The 7,320-nt window shown below is 48.7% G+C and overlaps 1 long non-coding RNA gene across 1 annotated transcript; it reads left to right on the top strand.

Moving 5' to 3' along the window:
- The first annotated feature begins 2,523 nt into the window (after window positions 1-2,523).
- On the top strand, window positions 2,524-6,268 carry LOC311590967. The gene is made up of 3 exons (XR_014777001.1): window positions 2,524-2,593; window positions 4,510-4,587; window positions 6,062-6,268. It is a non-coding gene; the product is annotated as an uncharacterized lncRNA (long non-coding RNA).
- The last annotated feature ends 1,052 nt before the right edge of the window (window positions 6,269-7,320 follow it).

Raw genomic sequence — 7,320 nt, 5'->3', positions numbered from 1 at the left:
ATTGCTCTTACTCTACCTAAGTGTCAGTTGCCAAACCCCAGATTATCAAGACTACATGCTGTAATTTCTTCTAAGGGTTTTACGGTTTTTAGGTCTTACGCTTATAAGGTGGCTTATCTGCTTTGAGTTAGTTGTGAGTGTGTTGTGAGGCACGGATGTCCCTTTAACTCTTTTCACACTGCGCCCTTTAATTGACTCTTTGATCATGTTTAGAATAACCGCTTTGAAGTTGCTGCCTGGGAAATCCGAACCCCACATGTGGTTCCACTTGGTGGCGATTTGCATTGGTGCTCCTGCCTTTCCACTCTATGGTTTCTCCTTCCTCGTTTCTTACTCGCTTCTGGTGCTGTTGAAGATGAGACAACGTGGTATACTATGACCGTTAATAAGATGTTAAGTCATCTGGATGGAGGAAAGACTGGCCAGAGTGGCTGGGGCGGGGTTTCCAGAAGAGTCTGAACCTAGTGGGCAGCCACGCCAGGAGGATTGGTCTCCATCTTTCCAAGAGTGAGAAAGACTCTCCTCCTCCTTCCCTGGACCACAATCCACTCTCTGTAGCCTGTGCACTACCTCACGCCATCCTTTCTTTCTGTGCTGGTATAGCGGCATGTCCCATATGAGCCACCAAACTACACACACACACACATACACACACACACACACACACACACACACACACACACCTAAAAGATTAGCAAAGATACTCAAACAGATGTGTCAATATACGGCTATGTACTAGTGGCTCCTAGCCTTTTCATTGTTGTTTTTGTTTCTCAAGACAGAGTTTCTGTGTGTAGCTTTGGAGTCCTGGAACTCACTCTGTAGACCAGGCTGGCCTCGAACTCCCAGAGATCCGCCTGCCTCCGCCTCCCGAGTGCTGGGATTAAAGGCGTGCGCCACCACGCCCTGCTGACTCCTGGGTTTTAAGAAAACTGCTGCTTTTAGACGGAAAATTACACCATTGCTCTCTCTGGTGATGAGGTCAGTGGACTTGCACTGAGCTATTCTTCTGGGGTTCAGGGGCTTCCAACTTCCAGATGCTTCCGTGTGGTGCTCTCAGCTGCAGTGGTCACGTGGCTCCATTTGAATAAGCACTTTCTCCTACCTCCGTAGTTATAGCACAGAGATATTGCAGCTGGCTTCTGGGCCATTCTAATAAAGCAGACATCACAACCAAGCGAGGGACGGAATTGCCTTTCTCCAAGGCACACAAAGCCACTACACTGTAGTGTGAGTATGAGATAGTATTATACCTAAACTAACAATATTCATGCCTTAATTAAAAATACATTATTGCTAAGAAATGCTAATGATAATCTGGACCATTGGAGAAATGGAATCAGTCACCTTGTCCCTCACAAGGTGGTCACCTTCTGTGTTAAACTAACAGCCTCTGCGCAGCACAGGAGAGCGAATTGCCATGAGACGAGGTGGGCCTGCCTGCATCCGTGTTCTGGTGGCCTCTTTCTCTGGAGAGCGCCCATGAACGGAGCCACTGCACCAGTCCCTGTAGAGTGAGTGGCGTTTCCCCTGAGCACTTGAGTTTAATAATGTAATCCAGACACAATCTCTAGAATCGATCTGTCTTCTACACGTGCGTGGTTGGATTTGTGTGTCTGCTTAGTTTTACATTAAAAAAAATTTTTTTTTCTTCAGCCTGGCTTCAGACTGCCTCTGTGTACTGTCTACATAGGTTGACCATTTGTCAGTGGCTGGGAAGACGTTATGGGCCATGGTGGTGCCTCCCCTCCTGCTTCCGCAGGTGCATCTGAATATGGATGGGAGGGAACACTTTGCAATCCAGAGGTTTTGAAGATGTAGGCTGTCTGCTGAGTCTTTCTCCTGCACACTAGAGAGTCTCCAGGCTGCCATGGATGTGTAAGATGGCATTTTAGGTCCTCCACAGCATCCCTCCTTAGATTTCTGGATCTCCCACGATGGAGAGGTAACTTCATATTAGCAGAGAGAGGGATTTTCTCATTCTGTACTCTTCTGGGTTTGCATCTTGTACTGACAGCGCCAGCAGGTGCAGCGTTGCCTCCTCCTGAAGCAGATGCCGGGGTGGGGGTGGGGGTGAGGGGTGGGGTGGGTGGCTTTCGTAGCAAAGGCAGTGCCTCCAGCCAGCCTTGTGTTGACATGGATGGCAACACTGCGAAGGGGACTAGGGCTGGCCCAAGGAAGACAAGGAGGCTCCTGACTCTCACCATTTCGAGTCAAAGTCCCTAGCGGCCTCTCTAAGTCCTGCCATGTTACTATTTGCTTTTGGGCAGCGTTGCTGACTGAATACAGCACCATCTTCTCAGAAGTCCTATGGCCAACTCTTTATCCCGGAATGATGCTGCTGCTGGCCATAGGGACTTTATAATGTGATCGAGTCCCGAGGGCGGAGCGCCAGTGAGTGGCATGCTCAGGCCCCTCTGGAGAACCATCTTTCAAGCATGTGAGGTCATAATGAGGAACTGTGTCTCTGGGTACTCACTGGGTCTTGGAGACACCAGGCTCTGCTAGGTGACTCCAGCGATGGTCACAGCCGCCTCTAACACAAGCTGGCCACCCTCAGGACCGTCGCCTGTAGGACCAGGCTCTATTACAGGTATAACTGGAATGGTAAGGTGGCTTCTGCCTTCTAACTGGTGGGCAGGGGTCTATCATGGGTATGTTCCGAGAGGCTACAGAAATATGTAGCCTCCAGGCTTCTAGCCACTGTGATTGATATCAGGAGTGCCCCCAACGGACAGCATGGTGTCCAGAGAGCCACGGGAACCCCACAGTGCTCCAGTGGACACTTCGTTATAGACAGTCCAGTTGACCCCAGTGAGTTTAAGATCACCCCTTGACACAATGTGCACCAAGTCCTTTAGTCCCATGACTGTGGGAAGCAGCTGCCAGGGATGATGTATAAAGAACCAATGGTGTCGTAGGAAAAAAAAAATCCCATAATATGGCTGTGAAGGGAGAAAGGGGGAAGACTGAGGACCCCTCGTTCTCCTCAAAGGCATGTTTCTCAGTGCCTGAAAGACACCCTACTCAGCTCCACTTCCTGAAACTTCTGTCCCTTGCCAGTAGCAGGAACTGTTTCCAGTGTAGGGAACAGGCCTCTGGGCGACATACAACGTCCAACCTGTAGCGCTGGGTCATGTATGACGCCCCCCCCTCTTCTGAGGATGAAACATAAGAGTCCTCAAGAAGAAGCACACGATGAATGTGAGGAGAGGCCCAAACCGCAGGCTTGCAGGACACGGAGGGCACATGGGGCAGGGAGGGGCAGCTTGGAGAAAACCTCGCAACTGGCCTCTGGAGGACCAACGACATCTTCCTGGGCCCAGATGACCAGGAGGTGTTCTTTGCCGATGCAGGACTGTCTGTCGGTGGCCTTTCTCTGGTCGTGGGAGGGAGGCTGCATACACACCTTCCCTCTGCCAGCTGTGATTGGCTTAATTGTATGGGGAGAAGGGAGGCTTGGGGTTTGGTTAATCCCTGCTCCGTAGAGAGGCTTGGAGGATGCTGCCTATCAGAAAAAAACTGGACTGAAGAGGATTCTTAGTTGTCAGGCTATAAGGGCTTTCGATCTGAAGCCACAGGGCTCCCGGTCAGGCTGGTGAAGTGAGCCAGGACGTTGAATCAGGGGGACCTGTGAGCTGTCCACAGATGAGATGAGGGACAGGGGGGTGCAGGAGACAAACTGACATTCAAGTGCTAAGCGGCCTGCACCTCGTTAAGGGCTGGGCTAAGAGCCTGCACCCCAGAGCTGAGCTAGGGGTCTAAGTTTGGCCACCCCTCCCACCCCCCTGCCCCTCCAAGGATGATCAGCACACAGCTTGACTCTACTCTGCCGAGAAAGACCTATTATTTATGTCCTGAGGTGAGCACACCAAGCCCTAGAGACGCTAAGTAACTCACAGTGGTGACAGGTGCCTCACACAGTGACATTAGGGATCATAAAGGGGCCCGAGTGACTCTCAATCAGCTCTTGGAAGCCACTGGACTGTGCAGCCCAGTGACGTGGTCCGTCTGGAACATGACAAAGTGCACCCCCCCCCCCCCCCCGACTTGGGAGCACGGCCTTTGTTGATAGTTTCTTTAGCAGTTTCATGCAACCAGTCGGAACAGGTATAATAAATGTGCTGGCGAGGCTCTGGGTGTGGCTATTTCAGGTGCCATACTGACTGGATTAAGGGAGAACTTGTTGGTGTGATGCGTCTTAACTGTACACTTGAGAACAGCCTTAGACTCAGTGAATCCCACCCGTGTCTTTGAGATCTAGAGATGGTTCGGCCGTGAGGGCTCTGACCTCATCAATTGCTTAATCTCCTGATGGATCCGTAGAATGGTGGTATTATTAGGAGAAGGAGAGTAGAAATCGGGGTGGGGGGGGCAACTAGAGGAAATAGGTCACTTACTGGGGTATGCTGTTGGGGGGGCCACATCTTGCCCTTGTTTCTCCTTCTACCCCCTCAGTCTTTGCTTTGTGGCGGGCAGGAAGTGAAGGACAGTGGTCTGCCACTACAGGCTCCTGCCACCGTGATGTTTTGCCCAACAGCATGGAGCTGAGGGGCCACAGGCTGATGCTTAGAAACCAAGGACCAGGTAGAGCATCCCTTTCTTAAATCATCCTCTCTGCTAATTTGGACCCAACAATGAGAAAGCTAGTGAACAGAGGGTGAGGAATAGTGCTGCTAGAAAGGACATGTTTATGAGCTGGTAGGTGCAACGGAGGAAGGCCCATGCCAAGCGGGGGTGGGGGTGGGGGTGGAGGTGGGGGTGGGGGTGGGGGGAGACCCAGTGCAATACAGAGGCTGACTTGCTTTCTGTCACAGGGCAGAGCGCCCTTCTTCCCCTGTGCTCAGAGAGGTAGAACTTCATCTTTTCTGGTCTTTGGCCTCAGATGGGAAGTGGCTTAGCGTGTCTCCGATTCTGAGTCTTTTGGAGCGGGGCTGAGATGTACCACTCAAATCCTCAGGCCTCTGTATTGATGACAGTGTGTATTGTGGCCTTAAGAAGACTCAATAATTACAAGAGCAAATTTTCTGAATAAATTCCCTTGTCTATGTATTTCTATCTATCTATCTATCTATCTATCTATCTATCTATCTATCTATAAATCTATCTATGTATCTCTGTTTGTATGTATGTATGTATGTATGTATGTATATATATATGTATCTATGTATTTATGTATGTATGTATATATATGTATCTATGTATTTATGTATCTATTTTATATTTATGTATATTTATTGCTATGATAATATATTTAACTAAATGTAAAATTTTAAAATAATGTAATATTTATTTATTTGTTTATTTATTTACTCATTCACTTTACATCCCAATCGTAGCCCCCTTCCCCCTCTCCTCCCTGTTTCACACTCCCTCCCTCTTCTCTCTATGTCCCCCTTACTCCTCAGAAAAGGGGAGCCCCTCCATCAGCCCACCCCAGCGCATCAAGTTTCATCAGGACAGAGTGCGTCCTCTTCCACTGAGGCCAGGCAAGGCAGCCCCACCACAGGGACGTGACCAAAGCGCAGGCAGCAGAGTCCACGTCACAGCGGGAAATGCTTTTATTTTATTTAGCTCACTTTCCGAGGTTTATCCATTTATTTAAGGCCACAGTCCTCGGATGTGTTGACCCTGAGTCACGGTGAGGCTTGACACCGCGGCCACAGGGTCACATGGCAGGTGCTGCTCACCGCCTGGCAGAGAGGATGTGGGTGAGGAGGACAAGGGACCGTGTGTAACTCTCACAGGTACACTCCAGTGATGACTTCTCAAAGTTTCCAGAACCTTCCACACTTGCACTACCAGCTGGAGAATGTGCATTTAACGCCATGAGTCTATGAAGGTCAATTCATATTCAAACCATAGCCCTTTCTCCTCATGGTATCTATTTATCTAATCGTCTCTCACTGTCTGTTTGTCTGTCTGTCATCTGTCTTCCTTTCCTCTTTTGTTCTCGCTCATCTATGACGATCAGCCTTTGTTGTCAACTCCCTGGGTTTTTTCAAAAAGTGTAGGAGGTTAAGGAGCTATTCCCCAGGTGCATCTGTGGCATTGTTTCCAGGAAGGACCCAGCGTAAAGAGACCCAGGCTGACCATGGGCAACACCATTCATGCGAACCAGGGTCCTCAGGCAGAATAAAAGAGAAAAACCGGGGTACCAGCTGAGTGCCAGGATCCGTCTGTCCGTCTCTGTTTCTCCTCCACGCTGATGTGAGCTGCCCCGCCCCGCTCAGCTGTGCCCTCCCAGCTAGGAAGGATTAAAACTTTTAAAACCATGCACTGAAGTAAGTCTTTCCTTCCTTAAATTATACCTGGTGATCTGTCACAGTAATGAGAGAAGCAGGTTACACACCGCCGAGACATCTCCCACCTATGGATCATCTACCTATCTATCATTATCTTACCTCATCTGTCTCTCAGAGAACCCCAGTTACAGCTTCCACTGCCCATCACGGTGATTGTCACGTGTGATCTGGGGGCTGCAACTCAGCATCACCTGGAGATGACAACCAACCAACCAACTAACTAACCAATTGACTAACTAACTAAGTAAGTAACTAACTTAGTTAAGGTGACTATTGTTGTGATGTAGCACCATGACCAAAAACAACTTGGGGAGGAGAGGGCTTATACATCACCTGGAGATGACAACCAACCAACCAACTAACCAGTTAACTAACTAACTAACTAACTAACTAACTAACTAACTAACTCTTAGTTAAGGTGACTATTGCTGTGATGCAGCACCATGACCAAAAGGAACTTGGGGAGGAGAGGGCTTATGCATCACCTGGAGATGACAACCAACCAACTAACTAACCAGTTAACTAACTAACCAGTTAACTAACCAACCAACTAACTAACCAACTAACTAACTAACTAAGTTAAGGTTACTATTGTGTGATACAGCACCATGACCAAAAGCAACTTGGGGAGGAGAGGGCTTATGTATCACCTGGAGATGGCAACCAACTAACTAACCAATTGACTAACTAATTAACTAACTAACTAACTCTTAGTTAATGTTACTATTGCTGTGATGCCCCACCATGACCAAAAACAACTTGGGCAGGAGATGACAACCAACCAACCAACTAACTAACCAATTGACTGACTGACTAACTAACTAACTAACTAACTAACTAACTAACTAACTAACTCTTAGTTAAGGTGACTACTGCTCTGATGCAACACCATGACCAAAAGCAACCTGGGGAGGAGAGGGCTTATGCTATAAGGCTTATAGTGCCATATGACAACAGTTTATCATCAAAAGCGTTGAGGGCGGGAACTCAGGTAAGGCAGGAAGCAGGAGCAGAG

Source organism: Acomys minous (assembly GCF_964271855.1).
Source record: "Acomys minous genome assembly, chromosome: 20".
NCBI lineage: Eukaryota > Metazoa > Chordata > Mammalia > Rodentia > Muridae > Acomys > Acomys minous.
The sequence above is the reverse complement of the archived record's forward strand: the minus strand, read 5'-3'. Positions and strand labels throughout refer to the sequence as shown.